Source organism: Ranitomeya variabilis, chromosome 1 (genome assembly GCF_051348905.1).
Source record: "Ranitomeya variabilis isolate aRanVar5 chromosome 1, aRanVar5.hap1, whole genome shotgun sequence".
In the NCBI taxonomy this organism is placed as follows: domain Eukaryota; kingdom Metazoa; phylum Chordata; class Amphibia; order Anura; family Dendrobatidae; genus Ranitomeya; species Ranitomeya variabilis.
Genome location: NC_135232.1, coordinates 789,811,255 through 789,827,514, shown reverse-complemented (window position 1 = coordinate 789,827,514; position 16,260 = coordinate 789,811,255). Strand labels below are relative to the sequence as shown.

The 16,260-nt window shown below is 36.4% G+C and overlaps 8 non-coding genes across 8 annotated transcripts; all 8 read right to left on the bottom strand.

Moving 5' to 3' along the window:
- Positions 1–192: 192 nt before the first annotated feature.
- On the bottom strand, positions 193–278 carry TRNAR-UCU (transfer RNA arginine (anticodon UCU)). The gene is given in 2 exon segments: positions 193–228; positions 242–278. It is a non-coding gene; the product is annotated as a tRNA-Arg (tRNA).
- A 1,459-nt stretch (positions 279–1,737) lies between these two features.
- Positions 1,738–1,823, bottom strand: TRNAR-UCU (transfer RNA arginine (anticodon UCU)). The gene is given in 2 exon segments: positions 1,738–1,773; positions 1,787–1,823. It is a non-coding gene; the product is annotated as a tRNA-Arg (tRNA).
- A 1,326-nt stretch (positions 1,824–3,149) lies between these two features.
- TRNAR-UCU (transfer RNA arginine (anticodon UCU)) lies at positions 3,150–3,235 on the bottom strand. The gene is given in 2 exon segments: positions 3,150–3,185; positions 3,199–3,235. It is a non-coding gene; the product is annotated as a tRNA-Arg (tRNA).
- Positions 3,236–4,561: 1,326 nt separating this feature from the next.
- On the bottom strand, positions 4,562–4,647 carry TRNAR-UCU (transfer RNA arginine (anticodon UCU)). Its single transcript is given in 2 exon segments — positions 4,562–4,597; positions 4,611–4,647. It is a non-coding gene; the product is annotated as a tRNA-Arg (tRNA).
- A 1,326-nt stretch (positions 4,648–5,973) lies between these two features.
- TRNAR-UCU (transfer RNA arginine (anticodon UCU)) lies at positions 5,974–6,059 on the bottom strand. Its single transcript is given in 2 exon segments — positions 5,974–6,009; positions 6,023–6,059. It is a non-coding gene; the product is annotated as a tRNA-Arg (tRNA).
- A 1,459-nt stretch (positions 6,060–7,518) lies between these two features.
- On the bottom strand, positions 7,519–7,604 carry TRNAR-UCU (transfer RNA arginine (anticodon UCU)). The gene is given in 2 exon segments: positions 7,519–7,554; positions 7,568–7,604. It is a non-coding gene; the product is annotated as a tRNA-Arg (tRNA).
- A 1,326-nt stretch (positions 7,605–8,930) lies between these two features.
- TRNAR-UCU (transfer RNA arginine (anticodon UCU)) lies at positions 8,931–9,016 on the bottom strand. Its single transcript is given in 2 exon segments — positions 8,931–8,966; positions 8,980–9,016. It is a non-coding gene; the product is annotated as a tRNA-Arg (tRNA).
- A 6,433-nt stretch (positions 9,017–15,449) lies between these two features.
- TRNAR-UCU (transfer RNA arginine (anticodon UCU)) lies at positions 15,450–15,535 on the bottom strand. Its single transcript is given in 2 exon segments — positions 15,450–15,485; positions 15,499–15,535. It is a non-coding gene; the product is annotated as a tRNA-Arg (tRNA).
- Positions 15,536–16,260: the final 725 nt, after the last annotated feature.

The window sequence follows — 16,260 nt, the reverse complement described above, 5'->3', positions numbered from 1 at the left end:
TATATGCTATTGTTTGTGTCAATGAGCCTTTAGTATCTGCTCCTTCTACGTTCTATGACAAGTTCAAACCTAAATACGGCTTCTAATTTTCTCTAAATGTTAATATGAAGCGCAGATCTGATACATTTTTTTTCCTTTTTCATATTTCCAACAACTGAGACAAAGTATGAATGTCACACAAACTTTAAAATACGACTCTGGTGGGACTCGAACCCACAACCTTTGAATCACATCAGTTCCCTAGAAGTCCAATGCGCTATCCATTGCGCCACAGAGCCACAAGTCTCTTACTTGAAGTAGGTGTTTTGTCAAATCTAGATACTCAACATTTTCCTGATGACTGGATAACAGAAAGATTTCTTTTCTCTATGGAACTTTGCTTTTGTTTTCTTATTTGTAAAGGTAAAACTGATCAGAAAGAAAATGCATATAATGTAAAAGGGAAAGATCTATTTCATACTAAAACTCATTACATGCACTTTTTTAGTCTTACATGCCAGGAGTTCATTATAAATTACTAACAGAGTTCCCTGTTGGTAAAATGTGGCACAGTAATGTATGCAAGACCACAAAAGGGGTTGATTTTGCTGGTTTCTGACTCTCAAGCTTTGATCTTTTTTACTTTCTACAGCTTCAATGCAGTAGCCACTGACCCTTAGGAACTTAAGCCTAGAAAAATGGCTTGGAACATCAGTTTCGTTGTACGCTAATGGGACACTGGTTTGGGAAGGATATTAGTCAAAACAAAGGAAATAATTTTAGCCATATGATAAGACTATCAGAGAACATTTGTTTTAGTCCAAATGAATGCAGGGAAATTTTCTGAAGTGCTCCTGCTAGATATCCTGATTTTAGAAGTCAGCTAAGCTTTTCTTTAGAAGTTTTTCCATTCCTCATTTTTTCCTTTTACAGTTTTTCTAAAAATATCTAGGACTGTACATTAATGGCCAAAAGATTTCAGACTGATACAAAATTTGGCTTTCACAAAGTTTACTGCTTCAGATTTTATAGTGGTAATTTGTGTTAACGCTAGATTATTATGAAAAGAGATCAGATGATTTGTCCAAAATTATAAACTAATTTCTTACCATAAAAATTAACTTAATAACAAAAAACTCATTTCCACTGAATTTCGGCTCTCCAAAAATTACCTGCTTACATGATTTCAGTGATCTCGTTAGCGAAGCAGAAAGTGTTTATGAGGACAAGGCAGCTGATATCACTCTGTTCTCATCTTTAAACTTATTTCGACACTTTTTAGCCAAAGAATGTCCACGTTTTGCATATCTTGTAAACACATACAAAAATGACTTTTAAAAAGGTTCAAATTAAAAAAAGAACTTGGGACTACTGAAAACAGGAAACAGAACACCAATCACTAGACAAACAATATGCAATAATTTATTGTGCCCTATATGCTATTGTTTGTGTCAATGAGCCTTTAGTATCTGCTCCTTCTACGTTCTATGACAAGTTCAAACCTAAATACGGCTTCTAATTTTCTCTAAATGTTAACATGAAGCGCAGATCTGATACATTTTTTTTCCTTTTTCATATTTCCAACAACTGAGACAAAGTATGAATGTCACACAAACTTTAAAATACGACTCTGGTGGGACTCGGACTTCTAATTTTCTCTAAATGTTAATATGAAGCGCAGATCTGATACATTTTTTTTCCTTTTTCATATTTCCAACAACTGAGACAAAGTATGAATGTCACACAAACTTTAAAATACGACTCTGGTGGGACTTGAACCCACAACCTTTGAATCACATCAGTTCCCTAGAAGTCCAATGCGCTATCCATTGCGCCACAGAGCCACAAGTATCTTACCTGAAGTAGGTGTTTTGTCAAATCTAGATACTCAACATTTTCCTGATGACTGGATAACAGAAAGATTTCTTTTCTCTATGGAACTTTGCTTTTGTTTTCTTATTTGTAAAGGTAAAACTGATCAGAAAGAAAATGCATATAATGTAAAAGGGAAAGATCTATTTCATACTAAAACTCATTACAAGCACTTTTTTAGTCTTACATGCCAGGAGTTCATTATAAATTACTAACAGAGTTCCCTGTTGGTAAAATGTGGCACAGTAATGTATGCAAGACCACAAAAGGGGTTGATTTTGCTGGTTTCTGACTCTCAAGCTTTGATCTTTTTTACTTTCTACAGCTTCAATGCAGTAGCCACTGACCCTTAGGAACTTAAGCCTAGAAAAATGGCTTGGAACATCAGTTTCGTTGTACGCTAATGGGACACTGGTTTGGGAAGGATATTAGTCAAAACAAAGGAAATAATTTTAGCCATATGATAAGACTATCAGAGAACATTTGTTTTAGTCCAAATAAATGCAGGGAAATTTTCTGGAGTGCTCCTGCTAGATATCCTGATTTTAGAAGTCAGCAATGCTTTTCTTTAGAAGTTTTTCCTTTCCTCATTTTTTCCTTTTACAGTTTTTCTAAAAATATCTAGGACTGTACATTAATGGCCAAAAGATTTCAGACTGATACAAAATTTGGCTTTCACAAAGTTTACTGCTTCAGATTTTATAGTGGTAATTTGTGTTAACGCTAGATTATTATGAAAAGAGATCAGATGATTTGTCCAAAATTATAAACTAATTTCTTACCATAAAAATTAACTTAATAACAAAAAACTCATTTCCACTGAATTTCGGCTCTCCAAAAATTACCTGCTTACATGATTTCAGTGATCTCGTTAGCGAAGCAGAAAGTGTTTATGAGGACAAGGCAGCTGATATCACTCTGTTCTCATCTTTAAACTTATTTCGACACTTTTTAGCCAAAGAATGTCCACGTTTTGCATATCTTGTAAACACATACAAAAATGACTTTTAAAAAGGTTCAAATTAAAAAAAGAAATTGGGACTACTGAAAACAGGAAACAGAACACCAATCACTAGACAAACAATATGCAATAATTTATTGTGCCCTATATGCTATTGTTTGTGTCAATGAGCCTTTAGTATCTGCTCCTTCTACGTTCTTTGACAAGTTCAAACCTAAATACGGCTTCTAATTTTCTCTAAATGTTAATATGAAGCGCAGATCTGATACATTTTTTTTCCTTTTTCACATTTCCAACAACTGAGACAAAGTATGAATGTCACACAAACTTTAAAATACGACTCTGGTGGGACTCGAACCCACAACCTTTGAATCACATCAGTTACCTAGAAGTCCAATGCGCTATCCATTGCACCACAGAGCCACAAGTCTTTTACTTGAAGTAGGTGTTTTGTCAAATCTAGATACTCAACATTTTCCTGATGACTGGATAACAGAAAGATTTCTTTTCTCTATGGAACTTTGCTTTTGTTTTCTTATTTGTAAAGGTAAAACTGATCAGAAAGAAAATGCATATAATGTAAAAGGGAAAGATCTATTTCATACTAAAACTCATTACATGCACTTTTTTAGTCTTACATGCCAGGAGTTCATTATAAATTACTAACAGAGTTCCCTGTTGGTAAAATGTGGCACAGTAATGTATGCAAGACCACAAAAGGGGTTGATTTTGCTGGTTTCTGACTCTCAAGCTTTGATCTTTTTTACTTTCTACAGCTTCAATGCAGTAGCCACTGACCCTTAGGAACTTAAGCCTAGAAAAATGGCTTGGAACATCAGTTTCGTTGTACGCTAATGGGACACTGGTTTGGGAAGGATATTAGTCAAAACAAAGGAAATAATTTTAGCCATATGATAAGACTATCAGAGAACATTTGTTTTAGTCCAAATAAATGCAGGGAAATTTTCTGGAGTGCTCCTGCTAGATATCCTGATTTTAGAAGTCAGCAATGCTTTTCTTTAGAAGTTTTTCCTTTCCTCATTTTTTCCTTTTACAGTTTTTCTAAAAATATCTAGGACTGTACATTAATGGCCAAAAGATTTCAGACTGATACAAAATTTGGCTTTCACAAAGTTTACTGCTTCAGATTTTATAGTGGTAATTTGTGTTAACGCTAGATTATTATGAAAAGAGATCAGATGATTTGTCCAAAATTATAAACTAATTTCTTACCATAAAAATTAACTTAATAACAAAAAACTCATTTCCACTGAATTTCGGCTCTCCAAAAATTACCTGCTTACATGATTTCAGTGATCTCGTTAGCGAAGCAGAAAGTGTTTATGAGGACAAGGCAGCTGATATCACTCTGTTCTCATATTTAAACTTATTTCGACACTTTTTAGCCAAAGAATGTCCACGTTTTGCATATCTTGTAAACACATACAAAAATGACTTTTAAAAAGGTTCAAATTAAAAAAAGAAATTGGGACTACTGAAAACAGGAAACAGAACACCAATCACTAGACAAACAATATGCAATAATTTATTGTGCCCTATATGCTATTGTTTGTGTCAATGAGCCTTTAGTATCTGCTCCTTCTACGTTCTTTGACAAGTTCAAACCTAAATACGGCTTCTAATTTTCTCTAAATGTTAATATGAAGCGCAGATCTGATACATTTTTTTTCCTTTTTCATATTTCCAACAACTGAGACAAAGTATGAATGTCACACAAACTTTAAAATACGACTCTGGTGGGACTCGAACCCACAACCTTTGAATCACATCAGTTCCCTAGAAGTCCAATGCGCTATCCATTGCGCCACAGAGCCACAAGTCTCTTACTTGAAGTAGGTGTTTTGTCAAATCTAGATACTCAACATTCTCCTGATGACTGGATAACAGAAAGATTTCTTTTCTCTATGGAACTTTGCTTTTGTTTTCTTATTTGTAAAGGTAAAACTGATCAGAAAGAAAATGCATATAATGTAAAAGGGAAAGATCTATTTCATACTAAAACTCATTACATGCACTTTTTTAGTCTTACATGCCAGGAGTTCTTTATAAATTACTAACAGAGTTCCCTGTTGGTAAAATGTGGCACAGTAATGTATGCAAGACCACAAAAGGGGTTGATTTTGCTGGTTTCTGACTCTCAAGCTTTGATCTTTTTTACTTTCTACAGCTTCAATGCAGTAGCCACTGACCCTTAGGAACTTAAGCCTAGAAAAATGGCTTGGAACATCAGTTTCGTTGTACGCTAATGGGACACTGGTTTGGGAAGGATATTAGTCAAAACAAAGGAAATAATTTTAGCCATATGATAAGACTATCAGAGAACATTTGTTTTAGTCCAAATAAATGCAGGGAAATTTTCTGGAGTGCTCCTGCTAGATATCCTGATTTTAGAAGTCAGCAATGCTTTTCTTTAGAAGTTTTTCCTTTCCTCATTTTTTCCTTTTACAGTTTTTCTAAAAATATCTAGGACTGTACATTAATGGCCAAAAGATTTCAGACTGATACAAAATTTGGCTTTCACAAAGTTTACTGCTTCAGATTTTATAGTGGTAATTTGTGTTAACGCTAGATTATTATGAAAAGAGATCAGATGATTTGTCCAAAATTATAAACTAATTTCTTACCATAAAAATTAACTTAATAACAAAAAACTCATTTCCACTGAATTTCGGCTCTCCAAAAATTACCTGCTTACATGATTTCAGTGATCTCGTTAGCGAAGCAGAAAGTGTTTATGAGGACAAGGCAGCTGATATCACTCTGTTCTCATATTTAAACTTATTTCGACACTTTTTAGCCAAAGAATGTCCACGTTTTGCATATCTTGTAAACACATACAAAAATGACTTTTAAAAAGGTTCAAATTAAAAAAAGAAATTGGGACTACTGAAAACAGGAAACAGAACACCAATCACTAGACAAACAATATGCAATAATTTATTGTGCCCTATATGCTATTGTTTGTGTCAATGAGCCTTTAGTATCTGCTCCTTCTACGTTCTTTGACAAGTTCAAACCTAAATACGGCTTCTAATTTTCTCTAAATGTTAATATGAAGCGCAGATCTGATACATTTTTTTTCCTTTTTCATATTTCCAACAACTGAGACAAAGTATGAATGTCACACAAACTTTAAAATACGACTCTGGTGGGACTCGAACCCACAACCTTTGAATCACATCAGTTCCCTAGAAGTCCAATGCGCTATTCATTGCGCCACAGAGCCACAAGTCTCTTACTTGAAGTAGGTGTTTTGTCAAATCTAGATACTCAACATTCTCCTGATGACTGGATAACAGAAAGATTTCTTTTCTCTATGGAACTTTGCTTTTGTTTTCTTATTTGTAAAGGTAAAACTGATCAGAAAGAAAATGCATATAATGTAAAAGGGAAAGATCTATTTCATACTAAAACTCATTACATGCACTTTTTTAGTCTTACATGCCAGGAGTTCTTTATAAATTACTAACAGAGTTCCCTGTTGGTAAAATGTGGCACAGTAATGTATGCAAGACCACAAAAGGGGTTGATTTTGCTGGTTTCTGACTCTCAAGCTTTGATCTTTTTTACTTTCTACAGCTTCAATGCAGTAGCCACTGACCCTTAGGAACTTAAGCCTAGAAAAATGGCTTGGAACATCAGTTTCGTTGTACGCTAATGGGACACTGGTTTGGGAAGGATATTAGTCAAAACAAAGGAAATAATTTTAGCCATATGATAAGACTATCAGAGAACATTTGTTTTAGTCCAAATAAATGCAGGGAAATTTTCTGGAGTGCTCCTGCTAGATATCCTGATTTTAGAAGTCAGCAATGCTTTTCTTTAGAAGTTTTTCCTTTCCTCATTTTTTCCTTTTACAGTTTTTCTAAAAATATCTAGGACTGTACATTAATGGCCAAAAGATTTCAGACTGATACAAAATTTGGCTTTCACAAAGTTTACTGCTTCAGATTTTATAGTGGTAATTTGTGTTAACGCTAGATTATTATGAAAAGAGATCAGATGATTTGTCCAAAATTATAAACTAATTTCTTACCATAAAAATTAACTTAATAACAAAAAACTCATTTCCACTGAATTTCGGCTCTCCAAAAATTACCTGCTTACATGATTTCAGTGATCTCGTTAGCGAAGCAGAAAGTGTTTATGAGGACAAGGCAGCTGATATCACTCTGTTCTCATCTTTAAACTTATTTCGACACTTTTTAGCCAAAGAATGTCCACGTTTTGCATATCTTGTAAACACATACAAAAATGACTTTTAAAAAGGTTCAAATTAAAAAAAGAACTTGGGACTACTGAAAACAGGAAACAGAACACCAATCACTAGACAAACAATATGCAATAATTTATTGTGCCCTATATGCTATTGTTTGTGTCAATGAGCCTTTAGTATCTGCTCCTTCTACGTTCTATGACAAGTTCAAACCTAAATACGGCTTCTAATTTTCTCTAAATGTTAACATGAAGCGCAGATCTGATACATTTTTTTTCCTTTTTCATATTTCCAACAACTGAGACAAAGTATGAATGTCACACAAACTTTAAAATACGACTCTGGTGGGACTCGGACTTCTAATTTTCTCTAAATGTTAATATGAAGCGCAGATCTGATACATTTTTTTTCCTTTTTCATATTTCCAACAACTGAGACAAAGTATGAATGTCACACAAACTTTAAAATACGACTCTGGTGGGACTTGAACCCACAACCTTTGAATCACATCAGTTCCCTAGAAGTCCAATGCGCTATCCATTGCGCCACAGAGCCACAAGTATCTTACCTGAAGTAGGTGTTTTGTCAAATCTAGATACTCAACATTTTCCTGATGACTGGATAACAGAAAGATTTCTTTTCTCTATGGAACTTTGCTTTTGTTTTCTTATTTGTAAAGGTAAAACTGATCAGAAAGAAAATGCATATAATGTAAAAGGGAAAGATCTATTTCATACTAAAACTCATTACAAGCACTTTTTTAGTCTTACATGCCAGGAGTTCATTATAAATTACTAACAGAGTTCCCTGTTGGTAAAATGTGGCACAGTAATGTATGCAAGACCACAAAAGGGGTTGATTTTGCTGGTTTCTGACTCTCAAGCTTTGATCTTTTTTACTTTCTACAGCTTCAATGCAGTAGCCACTGACCCTTAGGAACTTAAGCCTAGAAAAATGGCTTGGAACATCAGTTTCGTTGTACGCTAATGGGACACTGGTTTGGGAAGGATATTAGTCAAAACAAAGGAAATAATTTTAGCCATATGATAAGACTATCAGAGAACATTTGTTTTAGTCCAAATAAATGCAGGGAAATTTTCTGGAGTGCTCCTGCTAGATATCCTGATTTTAGAAGTCAGCAATGCTTTTCTTTAGAAGTTTTTCCTTTCCTCATTTTTTCCTTTTACAGTTTTTCTAAAAATATCTAGGACTGTACATTAATGGCCAAAAGATTTCAGACTGATACAAAATTTGGCTTTCACAAAGTTTACTGCTTCAGATTTTATAGTGGTAATTTGTGTTAACGCTAGATTATTATGAAAAGAGATCAGATGATTTGTCCAAAATTATAAACTAATTTCTTACCATAAAAATTAACTTAATAACAAAAAACTCATTTCCACTGAATTTCGGCTCTCCAAAAATTACCTGCTTACATGATTTCAGTGATCTCGTTAGCGAAGCAGAAAGTGTTTATGAGGACAAGGCAGCTGATATCACTCTGTTCTCATCTTTAAACTTATTTCGACACTTTTTAGCCAAAGAATGTCCACGTTTTGCATATCTTGTAAACACATACAAAAATGACTTTTAAAAAGGTTCAAATTAAAAAAAGAACTTGGGACTACTGAAAACAGGAAACAGAACACCAATCACTAGACAAACAATATGCAATAATTTATTGTGCCCTATATGCTATTGTTTGTGTCAATGAGCCTTTAGTATCTGCTCCTTCTACGTTCTTTGACAAGTTCAAACCTAAATACGGCTTCTAATTTTCTCTAAATGTTAATATGAAGCGCAGATCTGATACATTTTTTTTCCTTTTTCATATTTCCAACAACTGAGACAAAGTATGAATGTCACACAAACTTTAAAATACGACTCTGGTGGGACTTGAACCCACAACCTTTGAATCACATCAGTTCCCTAGAAGTCCAATGCGCTATCCATTGCGCCACAGAGCCACAAGTCTCTTACTTGAAGTAGGTGTTTTGTCAAATCTAGATACTCAACAGTTTCCTGATGACTGGATAACAGAAAGATTTCTTTTCTCTATGGAACTTTGCTTTTGTTTTCTTATTTGTAAAGGTAAAACTGATCAGAAAGAAAATGCATATAATGTAAAAGGGAAAGATCTATTTCATACTAAAACTCATTACATGCACTTTTTTAGTCTTACATGCCAGGAGTTCATTATAAATTACTAACATAGTTCCCTGTTGGTAAAATGTGGCACAGTAATGTATGCAAGACCACAAAAGGGGTTGATTTTGCTGGTTTCTGACTCTCAAGCTTTGATCTTTTTTACTTTCTACAGCTTCAATGCAGTAGCCACTAACCCTTAGGAACTTAAGCCTAGAAAAATGGCTTGGAACATCAGTTTCGTTGTACGCTAATGGGACACTGGTTTGGGAAGGATATTAGTCAAAACAAAGGAAATAATTTTAGCCATATGATAAGACTATCAGAGAACATTTGTTTTAGTCCAAATGAATGCAGGGAAATTTTCTGGAGTGCTCCTGCTAGATATCCTGATTTTAGAAGTCAGCTAAGCTTTTCTTTAGAAGTTTTTCCTTTCCTCATTTTTTCCTTTTACAGTTTTTCTAAAAATATCTAGGACTACATTAATGGCCAAAAGATTTCAGACTGATACAAAATTTGGCTTTCACAAAGTTTACTGCTTCAGATTTTATAGTGGTAATTTGTGTTAACTCTAGATTATTATGAAAAGAGATCAGATGATTAGTGGTAATTTGTGTTAACTCTAGATTATTATGAAAAGAGATCAGATGATTTGTCCAAAATTATAAACTAATTTCTCACCATAAAAATTAACTTAATAACAAAAAACTCATGTCCACTGAATTTCGGCTCTCCAAAAATTACCTGCTTACATGATTTCAGTGATCTCGTTAGCGAAGCAGAAAGTGTTTATGAGGACAAGGCAGCTGATATCACTCTGTTCTCATCTTTAAACTTATTTCGCCACTGTTTAGCCAAAGAATGTCCACGTTTTGCATATCTTGTAAACACATACAAAAACGAATTTTAACCCCTTCACCCCGAAGCCTGTTTTCACCTAAGTGACAGGGCCAATTTTTACAATTCTGACCACTGTCACTTTATGAAGTCATAACTCTGAAATGCTTCAATGGATCCTGGTGATTCTGACATTGTTTTCTCGTGACATATTGTACTTTATGATAGTGGTAAAACTTCTTCGATATGACTTGCATTTATTTGTGAAAAAAACAGAAATTTGTCGAAAATTATGAAAATTTAGAAATTTTAAATTAGAGAGTTATATCACATATTATAGTTAATAAACAACATTTCCCACATGTCTGCTTTACATCATCACAATTTTGGAAACATAATTTTTTTGTTAGGGAGTTGTAAGGGTTAAAAGTTGACCAGCGATTTCTCACTTTTGTAACAAAATTTGCAAAACCATTTTTTTTACGGACCACCTCACACTTGAAGTGACTTTGAGGGGTCTATATGACAGAAAATACCCAAAAGTGACACCATTCTAAAAACTGCACCCCACAAGGTACTCAAAACCACATTCAAAAATTTTATTAACCCTTCAGGTGCTTCACAGGAATTTTTGGAATGTTCAAAAAAAATTGAACATTTAACTTTTTTTTCACAAAATTTTTACTTCAGATCAATTTGTTTTATCTTACCAAGGATAACAGGAGAAATTGGACCACAAAAGTCGTTGTACAATTTGTCCTGAGTATGCCGATACCCCACATGTTGGGGTAAACCAATGTTTGGGCACATGGCAGAGCTCGGAAGGGAAGGAGAGCCATTTGACTTTTCAATGCAAGATTTGCTGGAATTGAGATTGGAACCCATGTCATGATTGGAGAGCCCCTGACGTGCCTAAACAGTGGAAACCCCCACAAGTGACACCATTTTGGAAAGTAGACCCCCTAAGGAACTTATCTAGATGTGTGGTGAGCACTTTGAACCTCCAAGTGCTTCACAGGAGTTTATAATGTAGAGCCGTAAAAAAATGTCATATTAATTTTCACAAAAATGATCTTTTCGCCCCAAATTTTTTATTTTCCCAAGGGTAACAGGATAAATTGGACCCCAAAAGTTGTTGTGCAATTTGTCCTGAGTACGCTGATACTTCATATATGGGGATAAACCACTGTTTGAGCGCATGGCAGAGCTCGGAAGGGAAGGAGCGCCGTTTGACTTTTCAATGCAAAATTGGCTGGAATTGAGATCGGAACCCATGTCACGTTTGGAGAGCCCCTGACGTGTCTAAACAGTAGAAACCCCCCACAAATGACCCCATTTTGGAAAGAAGACCCCCTAAGGAACTTATCTAGATGTGTGGTGAGCACTTTTAACCCCCAATTGTTTCACTAAAGTTTAGAATGTAGCGCCGTGAAAATTAAAAAATAATTTTTTCTTTCCACAAAATGATGTTTTAGCCCGCAATTTTTTCCCCCAAGGGTAACAGGAGAAATTGGACCACAAAAGTTGTTGTCCAGTTTGTGCTGAGTATGCTGATACCCCATATATGGGGGGAACCACTGTTTGGGCGCACGGCAGAGCTCGGAACTTATCTAGATGTGTTGTGAGAACTTTGAACCAGCAAGTGTTTCACTACAGTTTATAACGCAGCCTTGAAAATAAAAAATATTTTTTTTCCCACAAAAATATTTTAGCCCCCACATTTTTTTCCCAAGGGTAACAGGAGAAATTGGACCACTAAAGTTGTTGTCCAGTTTGTGCTGAGTACGCTGATACCCCATATATGGGGGGAACCACTGTTTGGGCGCACGGCAGAGCTCGGAAGGGAAGGAGCGCCATTTGAAATGCAGACTTAGATGGATTGGTCTGCAGGCGTCATGTTGCATTTGCAGAGTCCCTGATGTACCTAAACAGTAGAAACCCCCCACAAGTGACCCCATATTGGAAACTAGACCCCCCAAGGAACTTATCTAGATGTGTTGTGAGAACTTTGAACCAACAAGTGTTTCACTACAGTTTATAACGCAGAGCCGTGAAAATAATAAATATTTTTTTTTCCACAAAAATTATATTTTAGCCCCCACATTTTTATTTTCCCAAGGGTAACAGGAGAAATTGGACCACAAAAGTTGTTGTCCAATTTGTGCTGAGAACGCTGATACCCCGTATATGGAGGGAACCACTGTTTGGGCGCACGGCAGAGCTCGGAAGGGAAGAAGCACTGTTTTACTTGTTCAAAGCAGAATTGGCTGGTATTGAGATCGGACGCCATGTCGCGTTTGGAGAGCCCCTGATGTGCCTAAACAGTGGAAACCCCCCAATTCTAACTAAAACCCTAACCCCAGCCCTAACCCTAGCCCTACCCTAGCCCTAACCCCAACCCTAACCCTAGCCCTAACCCTAACCCTAATGGGAAAATGGAAATAAATAATTTTTTTAAAATTTTATTATTTTTCCCTAACTAAGGGGGTGATGAAGGGGGGTTTGATTTACATTTATAGCGTTTTTTTGTCGGATTTTTATGATTGGCAGCCGTCACACACTAAAAGATGCTTTTTATTGGAAAAAATAGTTTTTGCATCACATTTTGAGAACTATAATTTATCCATATTTTTGCCCACAGAGTCATGTGAGATCTTATTGTTTGCGGGACGAGTTGACGTTTTTATTGGTACCATTTTCGGCACATGACATTTTTTGATCGCTTTTTATTCCGATTTTTGGGAGGCGGAATGAACAAAAACCAGCAATTCCTGAAATTCTTTTAGGGGGCGTTTATAGCGTTCCACGAGTGGTAAAATTGATAAAGCAGCTTTATTCTTCAGGTCAGTATGATTACAGCGATACCTCATTTATATAATTTTTTTATGTTTTGGCGCTTTTACACAATAAAAACTATTTTATATAAAAAAATAATTGCTTTTGCATCGCTTTATTCTGAGAGCTATAACTTTTTTATTTTTCTGCTGATGATGCTGTATGGCTGCTTTTTTTTTGCGGGACAAGATGACGTTTTCAGCGGTACCATGGTTATTTATATCCGTCTTTTTGATCGCGTGTTATTCCACTTTTTGTTCTCCTGTATGATAATAAAGCGTTGTTTTTTGCCTTGTTTTTTTTGCGGTGTTCACTGAAGGGGTTAACTAGTGGGATAGTTTTATAGAGCGGGTCGTTACGGATGCGGCGATACCAAATATGTGTACTTTTATTGTTTTTTTTTATTTACATAAATAAATGGATTTACTGGGAAAATTTTTTTTTTCCTTTATTTGGGGATTTTTTTTTATACATTCTATATTTTTTTTTTTACTTTTTACTATTGTCCCAGGGTGGGACATCACTGTATTAGATCAGATCGTTGATCTGACAGTGTGCATAGGGAAGTTTAGTTGGCTTTCCGGCGCCTGCTCTCAGCAGCTGTCAGCAGGCGCCGGCTAGCCAGGTCATTTCATGACCCGGAAGGAGTCCCGCGGCCATCTTGGATCCGGGGACTCCTTCCGGATCACCGGAGCAACGCGATTTCATCGCGTTGCTCCGGTGGGAGAGCGCAGGGAGCCCCCGTTCCTGCGCATTCCCCCACTATGTCGCTGTCACTACTGACAGCGGCATCAGAAGGGTTAAATGCCCGCAATCGGCGCTAGCGCTGATCGTGGGCATTGCTGCGGGGTGTCAGCTGTCATATACAGCTAACACCTGCACCCGATCACCGCGCCGCTCAGCGTGAGACCGAGGTGATCGGTGCGCCGTACTAGTACTGCTGCTGGCACAAATGCAGTGCCGGCAGCGCAGTACTAGTATGGCGCATGTCGCGAAGGGGTTAAAAAGGTTCAAATTAAAAAAAGAACTTGGGACTACTGAAAACAGGAAACAGAACACCAACCACTAGACAAACAATATGCAATAATTTATTGTGCCCTATATGCTATCGTTTGTGTTAATGAGCCTTTAGTATCTTCTCCTTCTACGTTCTTTGACAAGTTCAAACCTAAATACGGCTTCTAATTTTCTCTAAATGTTAATATGATCGCCCGTTATTGCATTTTAATGCAATGTCGCGGTGACCCAAAATACGTAATTCTGGTGTTTCGATTTTTTTCTCGCTACGCCGTTTAGCGATCAGGTTAATGCTTTTTTTTATTGATAGATCAGGCGATTCTGAACGCGGCAATACCAAATATGTGTAGATTTGTTTTTTTATTGATTTATTTTGATTGGGGCTAAAGGGGGGTGATTTAAACTTTTATATTTTTTTATTTTTTTCACATTTTTCCAGCAGCGTTCGCTGGAGAGAAGGAATAAAAAATCAATTTTTTTAAATTATTTTTGTCTTTAAAATCAAGTTCCTTGTCACCTCCCCCCTCCCACCCCCTGTGCGCCCGCCCGCTGGAAATAAAATACTCACCCAGCTCTCATCACTGTAATGAGCGGCACCACGTGACCGCTCATACATGACAAGCTGCGGTGCTGAGAGGAAGCATCGAGGGAGCTGGGTGAGTATTTTATTTCCAGCGGGCAGGCGCACAGGGGGTGGGAGGGGGGAGGTGACAAGGAACTTGATTTTAAAGACAAAAATAATAAAAAAAAATTGATTTTTCATTCCTTGTCTCTCTCTGCTGGAGAGAAGAAATGAATGGCGGCTTCAGCACCACAAGCTGTGGGGACAGCGCTTACTGTAGCACTGTCTCCTGCATGGCACACGGACGGCACACGGACAGCATCCGTGTGCGGTACGTGTTTTACACGATCCCATTGACTTTAATGGGTCCGTGTGATCCGTGCGCTCCCACGAACACTGACATGTCTCCCTGTTTTTCAAACGGACACATGGTCCGTGAAAACACGCTGACATGTGCAGAGACACATTCGTTTTAATGTGTCTACGTGAGTCAGTGTCTCCGGTACGTGAGAAAGCTGTCACCACACGTACCGGAGCCACTGACGTGTGAAACAGGCCTTACATGATTTCAGTGATCTCGTTAGCGAAGCAGAAAGTGTTTACGAGGACAAGACAGCTAATATCACTCTGTTATCTTTAAACTTGTTTTGCCACTTTTTAGCCAAAGAATGTCCACGTTTTGCATATCTTGTAAACACATACAAAAACGACTTTTAAAAAGGTTCAAATTAAAAAAACAACTTGGGACTACTGAAAACAGGAAACAGAACACCAATCACTAGACAAACAATATGCAATAATTTATTGTGCCCTATATGCTATTGTTTGTGTCAATGAGCCTTTAGTATCTGCTCCTTCTACGTTCTTTGACAAGTTCAAACCTAAATACGGCTTCTAATTTTCTCTAAATGTTAATATGAAGCGCAGATCTGATACATTTTTTTTCCTTTTTCATATTTCCAACAACTGAGACAAAGTATGAATGTCACACAAACTTTAAAATACGACTCTGGTGGGACTTGAACCCACAACCTTTGAATCACATCAGTTCCCTAGAAGTCCAATGCGCTATCCATTGCGCCACAGAGCCACAAGTCTCTTACTTGAAGTAGGTGTTTTGTCAAATCTAGATACTCAACAGTTTCCTGATGACTGGATAACAGAAAGATTTCTTTTCTCTATGGAACTTTGCTTTTGTTTTCTTATTTGTAAAGGTAAAACTGATCAGAAAGAAAATGCATATAATGTAAAAGGGAAAGATCTATTTCATACTAAAACTCATTACATGCACTTTTTTAGTCTTACATGCCAGGAGTTCATTATAAATTACTAACATAGTTCCCTGTTGGTAAAATGTGGCACAGTAATGTATGCAAGACCACAAAAGGGGTTGATTTTGCTGGTTTCTGACTCTCAAGCTTTGATCTTTTTTACTTTCTACAGCTTCAATGCAGTAGCCACTAACCCTTAGGAACTTAAGCCTAGAAAAATGGCTTGGAACATCAGTTTCGTTGTACGCTAATGGGACACTGGTTTGGGAAGGATATTAGTCAAAACAAAGGAAATAATTTTAGCCATATGATAAGACTATCAGAGAACATTTGTTTTAGTCCAAATGAATGCAGGGAAATTTTCTGGAGTGCTCCTGCTAGATATCCTGATTTTAGAAGTCAGCTAAGCTTTTCTTTAGAAGTTTTTCCTTTCCTCATTTTTTCCTTTTACAGTTTTTCTAAAAATATCTAGGACTACATTAATGGCCAAAAGATTTCAGACTGATACAAAATTTGGCTTTCACAAAGTTTACTGCTTCAGATT